This window comes from Crocodylus porosus, unplaced genomic scaffold, assembly GCF_001723895.1.
Source record: "Crocodylus porosus isolate Cpor-Errol unplaced genomic scaffold, CroPor_comp1, whole genome shotgun sequence".
Taxonomy (NCBI): domain Eukaryota; kingdom Metazoa; phylum Chordata; order Crocodylia; family Crocodylidae; genus Crocodylus; species Crocodylus porosus.
In genome coordinates this window covers 222,771,899-222,790,377 of record NW_017728886.1, presented here as the reverse complement: position 1 = coordinate 222,790,377, position 18,479 = coordinate 222,771,899, and the positions used below count along the sequence as shown (strand labels likewise).

Sequence of the window (18,479 nt, the reverse complement as noted above, 5' to 3'; positions counted from 1 at the left end):
TAAAACATTTTTTATTTTAGATCTTGGACAAATCACTTCCCAAATATGTGCCTTAATTTTCTCATCCCAAGAGAAGATTGAAGAAGACTGAATTATAAAAGACTGAATTATTATTATTATCAAATATCATCATTATCATTACCAGCTGCAATCTGAGCCAAACCTTCTGCAATAAGGATGAAAGCTTCTGAGATACTAAATATGAAGCTTCAGCAAGGTTCTACTAAGCATGTAATTTTTTTCAAAGATTTTCCTAGAGATGGCAAGATGTATATACCACATACACAGGTCAACCCCAGCAAAACTGTAGGCCCCTTCTCCAAACCATGGAAGTTCTAGAGCTTCTTACAAAGACAATTCAAATTTTAACACTGGTAAAACAGTGTTACAGTCTATATATGGAAAATGTATACATTTGTTATAATTTTCCAGGTATCGAATCTAATTATTGGAGGGTTGTCTTGAATCTGTCACCTTCCACTGCTACAACAGAGAAAATAGTAGCTGGCATGTGGGGAGGGCAGATAGCTGAGGCAGGTAAGGTGGCCTCCTTGCCCTCTGCTCCCCCATTTCTTCCACCTGCAGCCTTTCTGTACACCCCACCACCAACCTGCCCCGCTCCCCGCCAACTCCCTACAGCCTCTGCCCCTCCCTACTATCAGATGCTGCTCGGGCTCTGTTCCCTCCCGGAGCACAGCATGTGGAAGCTCAGCCCTTGCCAGGCCACACAACAGTGCTGACACTGCTGATTGGCCAGTGTTGATGCTGTTGAGTGGCCAGGCAGGGGGCAGATTTCACGTGCTCCATGCCTAAGCAGGAAACTGGACCAAGCTGGAGCCAGGAGGGGGTCAGGAGCTTGCTGTAGGTCTGACTCTGGCCCCAGCCTGGGCTCAGGGCCAGTCAGAGCTGTCATAGCCACTTGTTCACCCCCTCACTCCATGTTGCATGTAAACGTAATACAAGGGGCTTTTTCCACCATGCTGGTGAAGGGGAAAAACTTTGTCTTAGATTCAAGTAAATATAGTTTATATTATAATACATGCACATGCACACATGCGCACTGTCTTTAAAAAAATCTAAGTTAACTTTGAATTTAAGATGGACGTTATAATTGTCCATGTATAGAATCAAATTAGTGGAAAGTCCTCTTAAATTTCCCTCCCGCTACTACTGTGGCAAGGAAAGCAGTAGCAAGAATGAAGGTACCTACCCCTTGCTCCCCTGCCCTTTGTCCCCCTTGTATCTTCCCCTTGCTGCCTGTTCCCCAATATGTACCCCCTACTACATGCCTCTCTGCTGCCGGCCCCTTCATGCCTGGGCCTGCTCCCCACCCTTTGTCCCCCATGCCTGTGCATGCCCTCCCACTCACTGCTCCCTCTTTCAGCCTTCCACCCCAATCTTTGCTCCTTCCATGCCTACCCCCCCTTTCCTTCTGCTGCAGCTCTGTTGCAACTTCAAGGCAGTCAGAAGCACCTGCAGTGCCCCCAGCCTGACCAGGAAGAAGCAGCAGCGGGCTCCCAATCAAACCAGGTTAAGACTGGAGCCAGAGAAGAAGGTAAGTGGGTAGGGGGCAGCTGAAGGGAAGCACTGGGTGCAGGGCAGGCAGCTGAGGGGAGCAGGGGGTGGGAGGATTCAGGGGGGAAGGCAAGTGGGGGCAGTGGGCAAGCAGGCTGCCAGTTCCTTCTGCATACCCTGCCTTTCTACCCTGTGCTTTCCACCCAGTTATGTGCCAACTTCCCCACCAAACAAGCCATTTCAGCCCAGGACAGGCAGCAGTTCAGCTCCGACTCCAGCTCCAAAGCAGGGGCCAAAGCCAGAGAGGAGCTGCCATGTGCCTAGAGTCAGTATTCCAATCCAAGATGATGCTTTGTTCCCCCGTCATATTAATTGGGGGAAAAAACATTCTCTTGGATTTGAGTAAGTACATTCTGCGCGTGTGTGTGTGTGTGTGTGTGTGTGTGTAAAAAAATGCATATATGAATTAATATATCTATATTAATAAATTGCTCTGATTTCATTCATCATGTGAGACTCTCAATGTATTCATTTATTCTAGGCATTGAAAACATTTATTTTTATTTATGTAAATGTATGCCTTTTATGGCATATTAACATATCCATACCATTCTATGTTGTTAATTATTATGATCATTAGTAGATATAATTTTTCTTTTGGTAACAAAATGTGGTTTGCTTACTAGGCATCTTGTTGAATAGGAAATTAATTCCTATGTTAAACTACTCTGTGCTAAGTGCCCTTGAATCACTGTCCTTTACTCTTTTTACTGATTAGCAAATAACATATTACAGTTCACTATATCCAGCATACTGGACAAAATCTGTAGCATGTCATTCATTAGAAGCAGAAGAATACATATTTTTAAAATTAAATCTAATTTGTTTTGTTCCACTTACAAAACTACCGATTCACCAATATCTTTCATATAATCTACTAAAGTACTACACAATGGGTGTGTCTACATAAGATGCTTACTGCACATTAGCCTAATCACACAGTGCGGCAGTGCATCACAGCACAAACTGTGCTAATAGACTACTGGGAAGTGTTATTAGGCTAATGCACAGTAAGCATCATTAAATAACTGTGTGCTGATGCTACCAAGCAGTAACTCTAGGTACTGCACATTTAGTTAGTACTTTATTAAGCAAGTACTAAACTAAATGTGCAGTATCTAAGGCACATTAATGAACATGTAGACATACCTAGTATTGCATATGTATGGGCATATCTCCATCTGCATTTAAGCGCTACTAAATTTAATGTACATTAAGCTAATGCACATTAAGTGATTTATGGCAGGTGTCTACACATGTAGGGGCTCGGTACTAAAATTAAAATTAGTGCCAAGTCCCTGCAGCCCTGTTATGTGCCCCTACTGGCTGGCCAGATCTGGCACTAAAGTCTACACATGTGCTAATGCACCTTAACTAATTGCAATTAAATTTGATACCTGCATTTACAGGTATCAAATTTAGGTGTGATTAGCCAAATTTCACCATTTTTAATGTGCATTAAATAAGGCTAATGCGCATTAACGTGTCTCATGTAGATGCATCCTATATGTGCACTATATATTCATTTACACACATCCTATCATACTGGAAAACTGAGGCCTGATCTTGTTCCTACTGAAATCAATAATAAAATGTTCATAGCTTTCCCTAAAAATATCCATGGAATGATCTTATGTGGTTTAGTTATATGAACCAGGTGGGTGTTGCATTGTACAAAGAAAAGCACCACGACCACCAGGTGGTCAGGGGGCTTACAAGAAGGTGACAGAACGAACATTCTATTTTGACATATGTATACTGAAAATGATTGACAGCATGATATTCTTGGTGGTGACCTCCGAACCAGTTCTGCTCTCAATGCAACTCCACTGAAATGGCTTCATTATTCAAGGTGCTGAACAACTTCAATGTTCATTGTTCAGTAGACAAGGCTCAAGGGATCAGACCTTAAGAAAATCAAGTAGCCTTTATTTTGATGTTAAAATGTAGCTGATCAGAAAATATTCCCCAAGGCCTATGTTTTAGAACTTTTTTTTGACAAGTTCCAATAAATAAGGGTTTAGGTGCCATATCTGCAGTACACCAGCTGGAAAAAAAGGGTATTAACATAATTTTCCTTTAGGCAATACAGTACCTCATTCACTGAGGTCAATGAAAGTTTTCCATTTCACTTGAATAGGAAATTAGGGTGGAGCCAATGAAGATTCATACCTTAGTGTTCTCTGAATTTGAAACTTACAGAATTGTAAAATGGTACATTAGTGTGTATGGTTCTCTTCCTTGTGTATAGACATTAAGAGTCAGATATTGCTCTAATTGAGGCCAGTAGCAATATTTCCCTTAAATTTAAATGGTGTTGAATTGGTTGTTGTTGATCAATTCTTCTTCATCTTACAATATCGGCAATCTTCAATAACATCACTGACTTCAAAAAAACTACTTATATTAATTGTACGAGGCAACAGTCAATTCTTACAGGGCAACTCTTAAGCCACTATAAAAAGACCAAGTTTACCCAAGTGTAAATAGCATTTATCAATTCACCAACAGAATTTTCAGGGAATTTTTACATGGCACTATTAAAAAAATCTGTATTAAGGTACAAAGGATTTCTTTAGGTTTTCAGACCTCGCCACGCTGCTCTGGACCTATCCCACCAACATCCATTCATCTGGATTTCAACAATCCCAACTTCAGTCACAACCACAATTAGTTTTTCTTTCAAATATAACATCAGGACTTGTGAGTACTTCCAGTATAAAATTCTTACAAAAATGCTACTGTGAGTTATTTGTGGGCTGGCTCCATGTTCCATTAGGTAGACTGGTACTGAGGGGTTACCGGACAAATGAAACCTTCACCCAGGAAATACCCCTTTTCAAGAATCCATGATTTCAAGTTCTGGCTCCGCTGGTACTTTGTTTAGGCAGGAGGCATTTGTGGTGGAAATAGACCTGCGGATGAAACAGCATGCCAGGATGAAAGGAAATATTCCTGTGGAGCCCTCTCACTCCAGCAATTCTGTACTACTGTAAAGGCCTACATAGGCCCTTTAAGTTGTGGTCCAAGTTGGGACAGACCTGATGGCTGCCTTAGAGTAATGGGGAGGATGTCCCTGAACAGTAAAGTACAACTATTGATCCTTGTGCCAGTCTTACTACTCACTACTATTTGTCCCTTTGATTTTCATGGGGCTATGCATACTATTAAGCAGTAAACAAGATGATAAACTGCAAAAATGAGATTAACACAGACACGCCATGGACACTGCAGTAAAAATAAGGTGGTGATGGGGAGGTGGGGGGACGGATATAAAAATGCTCCTGAAACCAGATAAAGAACAAACTGAGACTGAGGGCCATGTAAAAAAATGGTTCCCAGACCCCCACCCTTATAGCAATTGAAAGCTGCCTTTTGTACTGTGACACTACATGTGCAGGGGTATTAGACTTTCATATTCACCAGAGTAACACTATCACATTTAACCCCCCCACACACACATACTGTGTGTAAAAAGGTGTTTGTCTGTGATTTTTAAAAACTGTTTCTTATTTGATTCCTTTTTTTGTTTCATTTGTGCTCTGTTTGTTGGAAGAAATAAAAATCAGCACTAAGACAGGTGTGGCTAAATTGCTGATGAAAGCCACCAAGGCTAAGATGTTGGAGAGAGACAGGATACTGAGTCAGAAGGAAAGGTCAGTAGGAGGAAAGCTTATAAATATTCTATTATTTGGCGCCTTAACTGAAACGCTGCTGAATTTTTCTCCATTTCAATTGCTGCCTTCCTCCTCCTTTTACTCCTCTCCCCTCTTCCATCCCTCTCCTATTGCTTCTTTTTCTTTCATCCTTCTGAGCTGTGTCGACGCCAGGGGAGAGGTCCAGAGCAGGAGGGAAGGTCCAGCAAGTCTGAAATAAAAAAAAAATTACAAAGAAAAGATAAAATGGGTTCAGAAATCCAGTCAAATAAAAACCAACATCTTTATATTTGTCTTTTTGATAAATGTCTCTCTCTATTGTATTTTAATGCTATAAGGCTAGGCAGTGAAAAATACTTCCTCCTGAATCTCTCCAGTTATGATTTATATTTACAAGATTTATTACTATTTTTGATCAGGAATTTCTGAACCCATTTTAAAATTTCTATTCTAGTATGCCATCCCAAACTTGCTAGCTTGATCTCTGAATGATGATAGCATCCTATATCAGGGCAGTACGTTAGCTCATCTCCTGAATCACAACTTTAGCTCCTTATCCAGCAAGTCTTATTGCATATCCCTGCATCCACTTGCAGTCCACTATCTCTTCACACAAAGCAGATGGAAGAATCAAGGTCTTCTGGCACCTTATGGTAGAATTTGGTTCATGTTTTATGTTGTGGCTCAGTCAACAGTTCTGAGACATATGTACTGTTAATTAAATTTATCATTTGTTCGTTATATTCCAATGCCACACACTCTACTTGTGAGTAAAGCATGGTATTTGCTTATAGTTATCTATATAATACGAGTGCATCAATATATGTATGCATACCAACTCAAAAAAGGAGAAGAGCCAGGAGTTTTTATGAAATCTACTAACAACTTCATTACTGTCAATCTATTTCATGTGAAAGGTGTTCAGATGAAATCGTTTGGTAGAGCAGAACAAAATCCTATGATATAAATATAGGAACACTGTGAAGAATAAACAGGAAGACCAAGTGGTAGAGGAATTGTGCACATGACATCTTAACTAGACTCCCTGGAGCACATCATTGTACTTACAAAATGATTATTTGAAAGTTTTTCTGCTATGAGCTCCATCCCACGTATCTCAATTCTTATTATTCAGTCAGATTTCTGACTCAAACCAGGCTACTTTAATGTGGCTGTTAGAGCACATTGCTTGTATCATATTTTTATGATATGAGTAACACAATGCTATTTTGGGAACGAACACACACCAGATCTTGTTTTGTGCTCATTCATATCATACTGCATTACGCATTTTATTAGCTTGGATTCAGCTTTTGGTATAGTTTAAAATTACAAGTGCTGTCAGTTGAAAAGTGACTAGTCCAGGTACAAAAATTTGCATTTAGCCAATATATAAAGCTCTCTGTAAACATAGCTATACATCTTTTTCTTCCAAAATCTTACACTGAATTTTGCAAACACCCATATAACAACAGTCAAACAGGATTGCTTATTATCTATGAGTTATGAGAGTGTATTATTCATTGTCACGTCATCTTACTGTTTATCAGCTCTTTCAACTATCGACAATTGATTTTATTCATATAGTATTGTGATTGATGATAACATCAAATTATACAAGGCACTAATGCCAATGCTACTGTATCATGCCAAAAGCATATCCATGATTCCCCATTGGGCACTGACTTAAATCAGACACTTAACAATGGACACAGAATCATAGAAAATAAGGGTAGGAAGGACCTCAGGAGGTTGTCCAGTCCAAGCCCCTGCTCAAAACAGGACCAGCCCCAACTAGATCATCCCAGCCAAAGCTTTGTCTAGCTGGGTCTTAAAAACCTCCGAGGATGGAGATTCTACCACCTCTCTAGGTAACCTGCTCCAATGTTTCCTCCCTGGGAGAAAATTCTTCCTAATATCTAGCCTAAACTTCCCTTGGTGCAACTTGAGACATTGCTCCTTGTTTTGTCATCTGCCACCACTGAGAACACTCTAGCTTCATCCTCTCAGTTATTGAAGCCCCTCTCAGTTTTTTCTTCTCTAGACTAAATAAGCCAAGTTCCCTCAGCCTGTCCTCTGAAGTCATGTGCCTCAGCCCCCTCAACATTTTTGTTGCCCTTTGCTGGACTCTACAATTTGTCCACAACCTTTCTGTGGTGGGTGACCCAAAGCTGAACACAGTACTCCTGATGTGGCCTCACCAGTGCTGAATAGAAGGGAATATTCACTTCCTTGACCTATTGGAAACACTCCTACTAATGCAGCCAAATATACCATTAGCCTTCTTTGCAACAAGGGCACACTGCTGGCTCATATTCAGCTTATTGTCTACTGTAACCCCCAGCAGAACTGCTGCCCAGCCAGTCAGCCCTGAGCCTGTACTGGTACATGGGATTGTTCTGTCCTAACTGCAGGACTTTGCACTTGTCCTTGTTGAACTTCATGAAATTTCTTTTGGCCCAATCTTCCAGTTTGTCTAGGTCACTCTGAATCCTAGCCCTACCCTCCAGCATGTCTACTACTCCTCCTAGCTAGGTGTCATCTGCAAACGTTCTGAGGGTGCACTCTGTGCCAGCTTCCAAGTCATTGATGAAGACATCAAACAAAACCAGACCCAGTACCAATCCCTGGGGCACTCCATTTGATACTGGCTACCAACTAGACATTGAACCATTGCTACACTCTGAGCCCGATGATATTACTGGGCAGTATTTTTCTAGGACCTGATTTATACTTATTTACTAAGTCTATGATATTCCAAACACACCTATAAAATTATGTAGTGTGAGGTAGTAAAAATTCAGCTCTGATAACATTTCATCTGTCTGTCTATCTATGGATGGCCTCTCTTACAGAACTCAAGCCTCTCTTACTTACCTCTCTTACAGAAAAAGTGTGTGTGCACATGCTCACACACATGAAGACCTTCCATGTATATTTTCAAATATTGGACACATCAAGCTTCAGACATACCAATTCACAGTGTTTACTATGGCCGTATACACCTAAAATTCATAATGCCTGTTCTCATTCAAATCTCCCCTAAAACCCACCTCTGCTGCAATCACTATAAACAGTTTAACAAATATATTAAAATGAATAAGGATTAAGGACACCACTGAGAAGTATATGGCTATTATTGGCACTTACTTGGTCTACTCATAAGTACAATACAAAAAAATTGTGAATGAATATTTGAGCATGCAAACTGCATATGCATGAATCATCTCCTCATAATCATTGCACTTCACTTATTTTCCCAGGTCTCTGAAGTAAGTTCCATGCTAGCAGACCCCTTATATCCACTCTATAAAGACTCCCACATTTGCTAATGGGTATGGAACACACTGTAGTATTCAATCAAAATATTTAAGTAATTACATTTTTTTCAGAAAAAACACATTGAAAGTGATTTTTTTAATTGAGTAAAAAAAAAATTCTCAATTTAAAGGTTTTGTAATTTTTCTTTTTTTTGTTGTTTTTTATTTTTTTACCAGCACCCCTTACTGCTTTTTAATAGGGCTAGGCTTATACTACATATCTTTGTACTTCCATATCATATATTTGTTGTACTTCACCCAGAAAACTGGGATCCAAATCCTGGTAAGTTAGATCACTGTGCTACTCTAAAAATGGGGTAGGTGCACTACTTTAAAAAAAATAATAGCAGCAGCCTCCACTTAGCTGAAAAATTATCCCCCCATAACATTAAAAAATGATAAAGCCTTTTTTCATTGCATGTAACTTCTTTTGTTTATAAGCTTCACATGCATGCAATCATGAGGCACTATCCTCCATAGAGCCAATTTTCAACCGTCACATCTAAAGAACTCACACTGAATCAGGAGTTTTGCATGCAAAAGGAAAACAGAATCAATAGTAAGAATTATTCCTCTTTCCTTCCCCACCATGTTAAGAGGCAGAACTAATTTTACCCAATTTAGACAATGGAGGACAATTGGCTTAACTAGTAATATTCTAAATGTAGGACTGAATCTTAATGTTTCCTACAAGATCTATGGGAAACAGGGCCTGTAAGGATGACATATCTGAGGGCAACTAAAACACAATGCAAGGTAGCCTTTCATAGTTTCCTACATAGATTTTATTTTTAGGTGTACATACAGGGTAACTCTATAGTAGTACATGGCATCTATGGTGACTGTTGGCAAAGAACATTTTCAGAACCCTTACATTTCAGAGAAAAATACTCTTTCAATATTACCACTGAATTTTATATTACAGAGAGGGTATGGGGCAGGCATCATGCTCCAATTACTATACAACAGTAATTCTCAACCAGGGTTCTATGGCACCCTGGGTTGCCTTGAGATCCTTTCAAGGGTGCTGCAGGGTGCCACGCACTGTTAAAAATTAGGTGTTGTGATTCATGAGATAATCCCAGAATTTCAAATGGGATTCCACAGTGTTAAAATAATTCTGCCCTGTTGTGGCTTTTCTGAGTTTTTTGTAACAGAAGAGTATCTCTATTATTTTTCTGTAGTCAAAAATGAGTGAAAGCAAAGAGCTAGCCTTTTCCAAGGGGTGCCTTGAGTCTAATGAAGGGTACCTTGAGTCTAAAAAAGGGTTTAGAACCACCGATATGTATCAATTCCTTCATTTCAAGAGACAATGTATAACCCCAATGCCCATTAAGTTTAATGAGGGATGCTAGTGCTCAGTGTATCTTTGGATCATGCCCTGAGTGACTGCCATGTCTTTTAGAAACAGCTTTATCAAACTCAGTTTTGTTCTAGATTTAGTTCATTGCTATAGCGAAGAAAGAAAGAACATTTAGTACGGTACAATCATTTTAATATTCTAAGCACTAAAGAGCGCTATATCAAATCATGCACTTAAAAAGGATCATAATGGTATTCACCAAATCATTTGTGTAAATCTAAACACTTTAAAGCAACATAAAAATACCATATACTGTGCACTGGATATCTGCAAAGCATAATGCTGCTATCTTTTGGGAGTTTGCAAGTTTTCTCTTTCATTTAATACATCTGAAATTGAATATCTATGTGAAGCTCCTAGCAGACACTTGAGACACATTTTTGCCTCAGGTGTCAATGAGATGATATGCCCACTCTACAGACCAAATTCAGACTTGCTTTAGTAATTCCCACTAATATTTGATTTTGCCCAATTTTCTTTGTATTGACCCCACACACAATTCAAGCTCAGGGCCTCCACTGATAGAGATGTCGATAAATCTAACAGAATAATTCAACTATATGAAAAGTGTTGGTATATGATATGTTTACACATTGGGGCTTGCCTTTCACCAGGCTGGTCATTAGTATCAAGGTCACATTGGATATGGTATTGTTCCTTAATCTTCAAATAGTAGCAACAGCCTATACTGCCTTTTTTTTCATCTGTTGCTTGCTAAGAGCTGTGACCATTTTTCTCTGAGGACCTCACTTTTGCTAATGCAAAGTGTCAGCTGTACTGAGATCTCTGCACTGACTCATCCCTTACTTCTGAGTAAAATTCAGTGGAAGTAGAAATGAGTGACAGCAGTCCCTCCCACCATCTGGAGAAGTCCATCAATGTAAAAATAGCTTAACCAGGCCTCCACAGACTGGGGAAATGGTCATGTCTGGATAGTTAGAGAAAAGAGCCTGGGGAATGGTAGCTACTTCATGTACTATCATACTCATGATGAGGCCTCTGTCAGCATTAATTCATATGAGTTCTACCTCCACCCCTGTAAACCCCTCAGCAGCAAGATTTGTGGCCACGCCAGAGTAGAAATTATAACTTTTATCACAGTAACCCTTAGATTTCAACCAAGTCAGAGCCTTCTGTGCTAGGCATTGAAGTACAAAGACAGAATGGCTCTTAAAGCAGGTAATGTAGAAAGCCAAGCTATTATTATGATGGGTCTAAAATGCAAAAAACAGCCAGAGAGGCTTTCTATCGGAATGACTGGAACTTCTTTGGCAACCTAAGGTCTATTCCATACTTCCCACAGATGTCTGCATGTTCCAGAGATGGAGGCTACAACCCTTGCTGCAGGTAACAGAAGTGTCTATCACTTGATGAAACCACATGGACTAAAGGCTGTAGAGTTTTTCCACTTACCTTTGTCATCTGGGGCCAATTTTTATTCTGCCTGTTAGGCACCTAAGTGGACTTAAGTATATAAGTGCAATTGTATGCCACTCTGATTAAGTCCTAAAAATCCAGTAATACATCTACTTCCGTAACGCATCATCTTACTATAAAGCCTGAGTCACAAAAACACAGTGAGGAGTCAAACTCACTTAGACTTCTCATTAATTATTTTGCATTCATTATTTTGCGGGACTCAAGTAAAACAGAATCACGCTTAAGCATGTAGGTCCACTGAAATGCCTAACAGACCACTGGTATAGGTTATCTGACCCTCAGTGCCTTCTATTTGCAAATGGTTCATGTTGGTCCAGATGTCTCAGTACATTTGATAAATATTGCCAATCTGTAGCAGCAAACATGTTTATGAGTGTTATTTTAATATTAGTTCCAAATCAGACTGAAATCAGTTGACCTGATATTTTTATTATATATATATGTCACTGTACTATACTATCAGTGATAACAAAAAAAAATCATTCTTGTCTAACAACCTGAAATTTGCTTACTAAATGACGGATCACATTGATTATTTGTTTTAATTGCTGGCAGATGATTTATATAGCCAGGAAAATGCATGCAATTGTGTAAAGATAAAGCATCTCAGAAAACTGACCCAGATCAATGCCTATGAGCTTCCAAAAGTTTAAGTACATTATTGAAACTACAGTAACATTTTTGAAAAGGAAAAAAGGCATGATGAAATAAAATGACCCTTTGTATTAAGGTATGAGGAAATATTAAGAAAAAGGTAGACAAATTTGAAATAATACTAGAACTGTTTTTGGACTAAAAATAATTAGATGTGTCAAAAAGGTATATCTGTTGAAAAATAATTGAATTTACGCTGTGTTCAGCAAAAGAGAAAGTAGCATCAATGACCTTTCTGGGCAAAAAGCAAGCAAACAATTCTAGAAAAGCTGTGGCAAATAAACAAATAATATCAAGCAGAGCAACTCTATTTAGAAACTAAATATAATATCAACTTATATTTTGATGTCTCATATAATAAATATTTTGTAGTACCTGTAATGTGCACTATTACCTTATCTATTGTTCAATCTTGCAGAAAAACCTCCACAAGTGAGTAACTTTATGTACTCTAGTAACACAATTCACTACTTGCCTGCTACTCATGCAAATGCTTCTCATGTGAATTGAACAGCTGCAGGATTAGGGCTGTCCTGTTCTGAGCAATTAGCTGTTTACAGATTCACTAAGCAGTAAACAAGGAATGTCCAGCCTTTACTCAGGTCTTTTATAAAGATGGTAGCCATCCCGAGATTAAAGTCTATAAAATAGCTCCCTCTCAACCTTTCACCATTCTTGCTCCTCTTTTTCCTCTGATGCTTTTGATTTCTTTGCTAAATTCTCATTGATTTTAAAAACTTCCCACTGTAGCTGCTACTTCTTCCACAAGTCCTTCCATGCACAAACCGGTGGGGCTGAACATTCTCATAGATAAACTAAGCTTATTTAATTCTGCCTGAGCAGGAAAAAGTGTATAGTAATAAGCATTTATCACAATGAATATTTTCTAAGGGCTCGTTGTCATTTTTTTGGTTTCTCTCTGGACACATTGAAAAAGAACATTCTTTACATTGCCTGCAGACTAACAACTAAAAGAACAAAACAGTGATCCTAAACTAAGGAAACTAGCTTACTTTAGTGGTTGTGCAAAATTAGTAAAAGAATATCAGCACTGGACAAGTTTCTGCCATAATGTTCATGATCATATGTTTTGTTTTCTTTTACCAGTTAGGACTAGGTTGAAGAAAGTTAGAAGCTGTTTCTGTATTCCATTAGGCTCCTATATTGCCAGGGTCACATGCATCATAGTTTTCCATCAAGAAATAAGCCATTTTCAGCCTAGCTTCAGAAATATCAACAGTCATTAAAAACATAAAGGAATCAGCTGCATCCCTGGGCAGAGAAGTACATCTGCTATTGAGGCCAATGCATATGAGGGCTGAATTAGGTCCTTTAAGTCAGACACAATTTAAATAGCCTTATTCTCTTCACTTTGTGAACTTTTAGAATGTAGGACTGAATAAAATGGAAGACATTTTGCTCTGAGGCAGAAGGACACTGTTAATGGCTGATACAATGTACAAGCATTACCCATTGGTTTTAGGGTAATGCTTTAAAAGAATGAAAAGCTAGAAAATAAGCACCTTTGGGGGAAAAGAACTCTAAATTGGGGGGGGGGGAGTTCTCAAATATACTATAACAAACTTTCACATTGATTCTAATCAGAAGGACACTATTAACATGTACTGGCCAATAGCCAGTAGTTGATTGAATCAGCTTTAGATAAAAGCACCAAAAAGCCCAGCTGAAACACCTGATCTATACAGATGCTGCAGAGCACCATTGAACTAATGTGCTGCTTCTTTCAGTAAAGTTATTTTTTTTCCCATGTCTGTCAGCAACCCAGTGGCCATGGCTAGTATGTATGACAAATAAGGAATGACTAGAGAACCTTAGAGATTTACAGGGGAAAAAACTCCCATTCAGGATGTTACCATATAGTGTAAAAGAGGGCTCCCTCCCCCTTTGTGTTTGCCCCAAATGAGCATCTGTTCAAGAAAGATTAATTCAAACTAGAAAAGATCTAAAGAAGAGTCAGTGGGATTATCAGCAGAACAGAGAGCCTCTCATGCAAGACAACAAAGGGTTTGTCTATGGTAAACAGCATAGTGCCATATAGTGATATCAAACCTAGTTTGAGTTAAAAAAACAATATGACCATCTTTGCAACTAGGAAAAATGGTTAATTACCCTAAAAGGAGAGCCACTTGAATGCATCTATAGTGTTTCCAGTACCAAACTAGCTTGTCTGGATGGCTTTTCTACACTGTACTGGCCAGACAAGTGATGTATCTTGCCTACAAAAATTAAGGCTGTGAAGGGATATGATTGTTTTCTAGAAATACATCAGTGGGACAAAGACTGGGGAGGGAGAACAGATTATAAGGCTAATGTTGGCACAAGAACAAATGGGCATAACTGGCCAGGAAAAAAATTGGCTGGAAATTAGTAAAAGGTTTTTAGCCACCAGAGGCAGGAGATTCGGGAACAATTTTCCAACAGAAACAGTAAGGCAAACAATTTTAAGGTGGAGATTGATGGATTTTTTAACAGAATAATATGGCATGGTGCAGCAGGGGACTAGATCTGATGACCCTTGAGGTCCTTTCCAAACCTGAGTCCTTATATCAGAAAAGGCTGAGAGTCCCTTTCATCATCTCTTTGGGGACACTAGGGTGCTTAATATCCTGTGTCTTGCTTGTTTACAACTTCTTTTTGAGTGAGGGTACTTAGTACCTTGTAGTCAGGCCACTTGTGTGTCAGACTTTCATCCAACTGTTAGCAAAGACTGAATATTTAATGGAAAAAAACTGTTACTTTCCAGGGCTTTCAGTTTAGAGATCTCTGTACAAGCATATTAATTGCCTCACTTCTCTTGATCAGAAGAAGAATTTAAAATATAAAGACACTGATAAATGTCCAGATATTAATATTCACAGAAGTAAAATTTACTACAGAAATACAATGATTTCCCACTCAGTGGTTTTCTTTTTTTTATACATACAGAATGCAGCAAATGCTGTAGTAAAAATAATACCCCAATTCAATAGGTAGGCATTTTAGTAATTTCAAGTGTATTACTTATAAAATTCATTATCCTAAAACCCATAAAAAGGCAACCCATAGTTGTGGACAATGCTTCTGGCTTTTCACATGTGATTTCAAAAAACTTCATTTATGACATAAAGCAGTACATGCTTGAAAATTCCAAACTGAAGCTGACAAACCTTTCGTAACTCAAATTCTACCAAGACCCTGCAGGATGCAGAGTGTTAAATAGTGTCCTCCTTACAAAATAAGGCCTGCTGGCCCAAATTTTTAACAACACATAGGCTGCCTTGGACACAGTTAAGTTGTACGTGCAAAATAATTTAACCCCAACTTGTACACATGGAAAAGTTCATATAAATGTACATATAAACTCCTGACTCATGAACATATAACAAGGTGCCCAAGAGTAGTGCCAGTCTAAAACTTATTATCTTGGACTTCAAGCCAAGATAAAGTGAGCAAGATTTGGCTTAGAGTCAGCAACTATCTACTATCCAAATTATTCATACAACACACCTGCAACATTGAAAAAAGGCAAGACAAGCCATGGACCAAAGGGAAGTCAGCAGCTGGAAACTGCTTGCCTAATTTATTTGTTTAAACATCTGCACAATGCTAGAAATGCCTGGCTAGCTGTCCACTCTCCTCAGTTTCAAGAAAGAAAAAAAACCCCTTGTAATTTAAAAAGAAAAGGAAGCAAAAGAAGATAGCATTCTGATCACTATTTATATTCATGTATTTCTCTCCATCTCCATTATGAAAATATAAGCAGTCTGAAACTTCTTAAATGTGGATTATTGCACCAATAGATTGTAAGTACTCCAAAGAACTCATCATTATCTATCAGATAAATATCTAGATAGTGGCTTCTTGAAACATGGATTATTAGCTCAATATATCATCAATGGTAGTCCATCATGTCAATGCAGCTGCCATGCATGCAAAGTACATCTTTTTACTAAGTATGTTTATTACACTTTTGTGGAAAAAGGACACCATCCCTACATAATCACTACATTTCTACAGAGATAGCCGAGGTCAGTGGATTTTGTTGCTCCACATACTCAGCAAAATAACTTTCCATCACACTTGGTATACAAACTTCCCAATTTCAAAGAGCAAAGCAGTTAGAAGAATACAGTGTCTCTTTCAAATGCCCCTGTATTCCCATCAATTCAAAACTGACAAAATGTTTGGTTACATCTGGGGAGGGAGGGAAACTGTGTTTCAGAAGAGTTTCCTTGTTTTGGCTGAATGCAGAGTATATTTTTAGAAGGGTGTTATAAATCTCTGAAAATTGTCTACACACAACGCTTTAAACAGTCCCATCAGCATAAAAGTAAACACAGAGAACACTGCAGATCGAAACAATCAGTACTTCAACTTTAACAAATCACTTCCTGGGGGGGGGGGGAAGAGGGAAATCACCACACCTCTCAGTTGGAAAAATCTCTCCAAATCTTATCTTAGTGATCCAATACCCTGCCTCTAAATCAGGGAGGGTCTTAGGCACTGCAAAGCAGTTACATGCTTTTAGTGGGAAGTAACAGTTTCTTCCCCAGTCCTGAACTCTCAGTGACCGTCACGCGAAGTCACCGCTTCTCATCCCTGGCAGACAAGTAACATTAATAATCATCCAAACAAAACGAAGCACCTGAAAACAAAGATCGGCTCCTAATTAATCTCCATCCCAATGAGCCAAGCCTGACAAGAGCCGATCTGCTGCCTCGTTCACTCCTGAATAGGAGGAACAGAAGTTGGAAATCTTCCGGATATGGAGTATATCTGGCAACGAGCCAGCCTCTCGCAGGGCTTCTTCTGCTCTGCTGCTTCTCTCCCAGCCACCTAAGACTTAGTAGTGGGCATTTTCTACACCCCCCACACATCATATTTCTTACTCGCAATCCACTCCTTTTATTTTTCAGCCCTCGAAGTGTCCCCTCTCACCACCAGGTTTCACTGCAGGTCATGCCGCCCCCCCCCCCGCCACCCTGCTACATAGTACAGTAGAGAAACCACCACTCGCAGCTTCAACCGACCTGAGCTCAATCAGTGCAATATTTTGCAAACATCCACGCGATCAGGAGGCAGACAGGGATTTAGCTTCATCTTCCTTCTACTGCGGAAATACCTTTAGCTGCGAATCCGGAGAGACTAATATATATATATATATATTACAAAAAAAATCTCGTAATATAATTTACAAAGAGTGGAAACGCCTCCAAGGAGATGAAGTACCTGCACTGGGGAGATGCTCAGTTGTTCACTTCATCTTCCGTTGACAAGGAAACCAAACCGCACTTCATTCTCCAGGAAAACCTTCCACTGCCACCATTTGAAAATGTATTTATTGGTATATATGTATCTATCTAGCACCAGCATCATCATCATGGCAATCACAAGCATTATAAGATTACGCAGGTAAAAGAATGAAGAAGTCAAATGTGCAAAAGTAAACGATCATTGGCTTGGATTTTTTTTTTCTCTCTCTCTTTGGGTTGGTTTTAAGGAGGAGGAAAAAAAAGTATTTAAAAAGGATCAACTGCCACGAGCTGCAAGAAAAGTTTCACGTTATAAACGGGCATCAAAAGCAGAAGAAGGAGAGGGGGGGAGGAAAAACGCTGCTGACTGCACCGAGGGGCAAAAGGGGGAAATCACAGCAAAAAGCAACAAAACGAGCATCTCGCACCCGGCTTGCATTTTTTTTTTTTTTGCAAGATCATAAACTCTTGGTAAACACGGCTTGTAAAACGCATTTGCAATTCCCCACCAAAAAAAAAAAAAAAAAGCCACACCAAATAATATTAGTAAAGCCCCAAGAAGATGAAAAACAACACCAAAATTTAAAACCCCATCAGGGATTAAGAAAAAAACAATCCTCTGCAAAAAAATAAAAAGGGGAGTTATAAAACACATGCCTTTTGTTTTTGCTCTTTTTTTGTTTAAAAAAAAAAAAGCAACGCTTTCTAGGTCATACAGTGCACCACAAAACCAGTTGCATACAGACAGAGAGAGAAAGAGAGAGAAAGAGAGATGAGAAAGGTCTGGCTAGAGACAGAGCCCGTCGCTGGACTGGCGAGTCGTCTCGCTTATCGCTATCGGGCTCGTCCTCCCGGCCAGGATCAGGCCCCTGCCATCCCCGCCGACTCCCAGCCCCGGCAGCACCGTCTGCTCACAGTTTAGTCCCCCATCGCATGCTAGGGAAAAAAAAAAAACAAAAAACCAAGAAACTTGCCCTCATAAAAAACAAAAAAAAAAGGATCAAATCCCTGGAAACAATAATCAAAGAGGAAGAAGAAGAAGAAGAAGAAGAAGAAAAAAAAGAAGCAAAAATAAAAAAGGAAGAAAAAAAAACCCGGGACAAAAAAAAAATAAAAAAAAGGAAAAAAGGGAGGACAAGAATGCCGGCGGAAAGGTACTCACCGAGCGGGAGTAAAAGGGAGGAATAAAAATGAGTTACTACAAAATACAGTATGGCGG

The 18,479-nt window shown here is 39.2% G+C and overlaps 1 protein-coding gene across 3 annotated transcripts in view; it reads right to left on the bottom strand.

Annotated features, from left to right (window-relative positions):
• The window catches only part of RALYL (RALY RNA binding protein-like), a 678,566-nt gene extending 660,087 nt beyond the window's left edge, over positions 1 to 18,479 (bottom strand). For 2 of the 3 annotated variants that reach the window (XM_019549824.1, XM_019549846.1), the window contains exons 1-2: positions 18,423 to 18,479; positions 17,238 to 17,324 (exon numbers count right to left, since the gene is read on the bottom strand). The gene's annotated coding sequence lies outside the window, so the exon portion shown is untranslated. The remainder of the gene's footprint in view (positions 1 to 17,237; positions 17,325 to 18,422) is intronic. The other variant, XM_019549832.1, reaches the window with a different exon arrangement.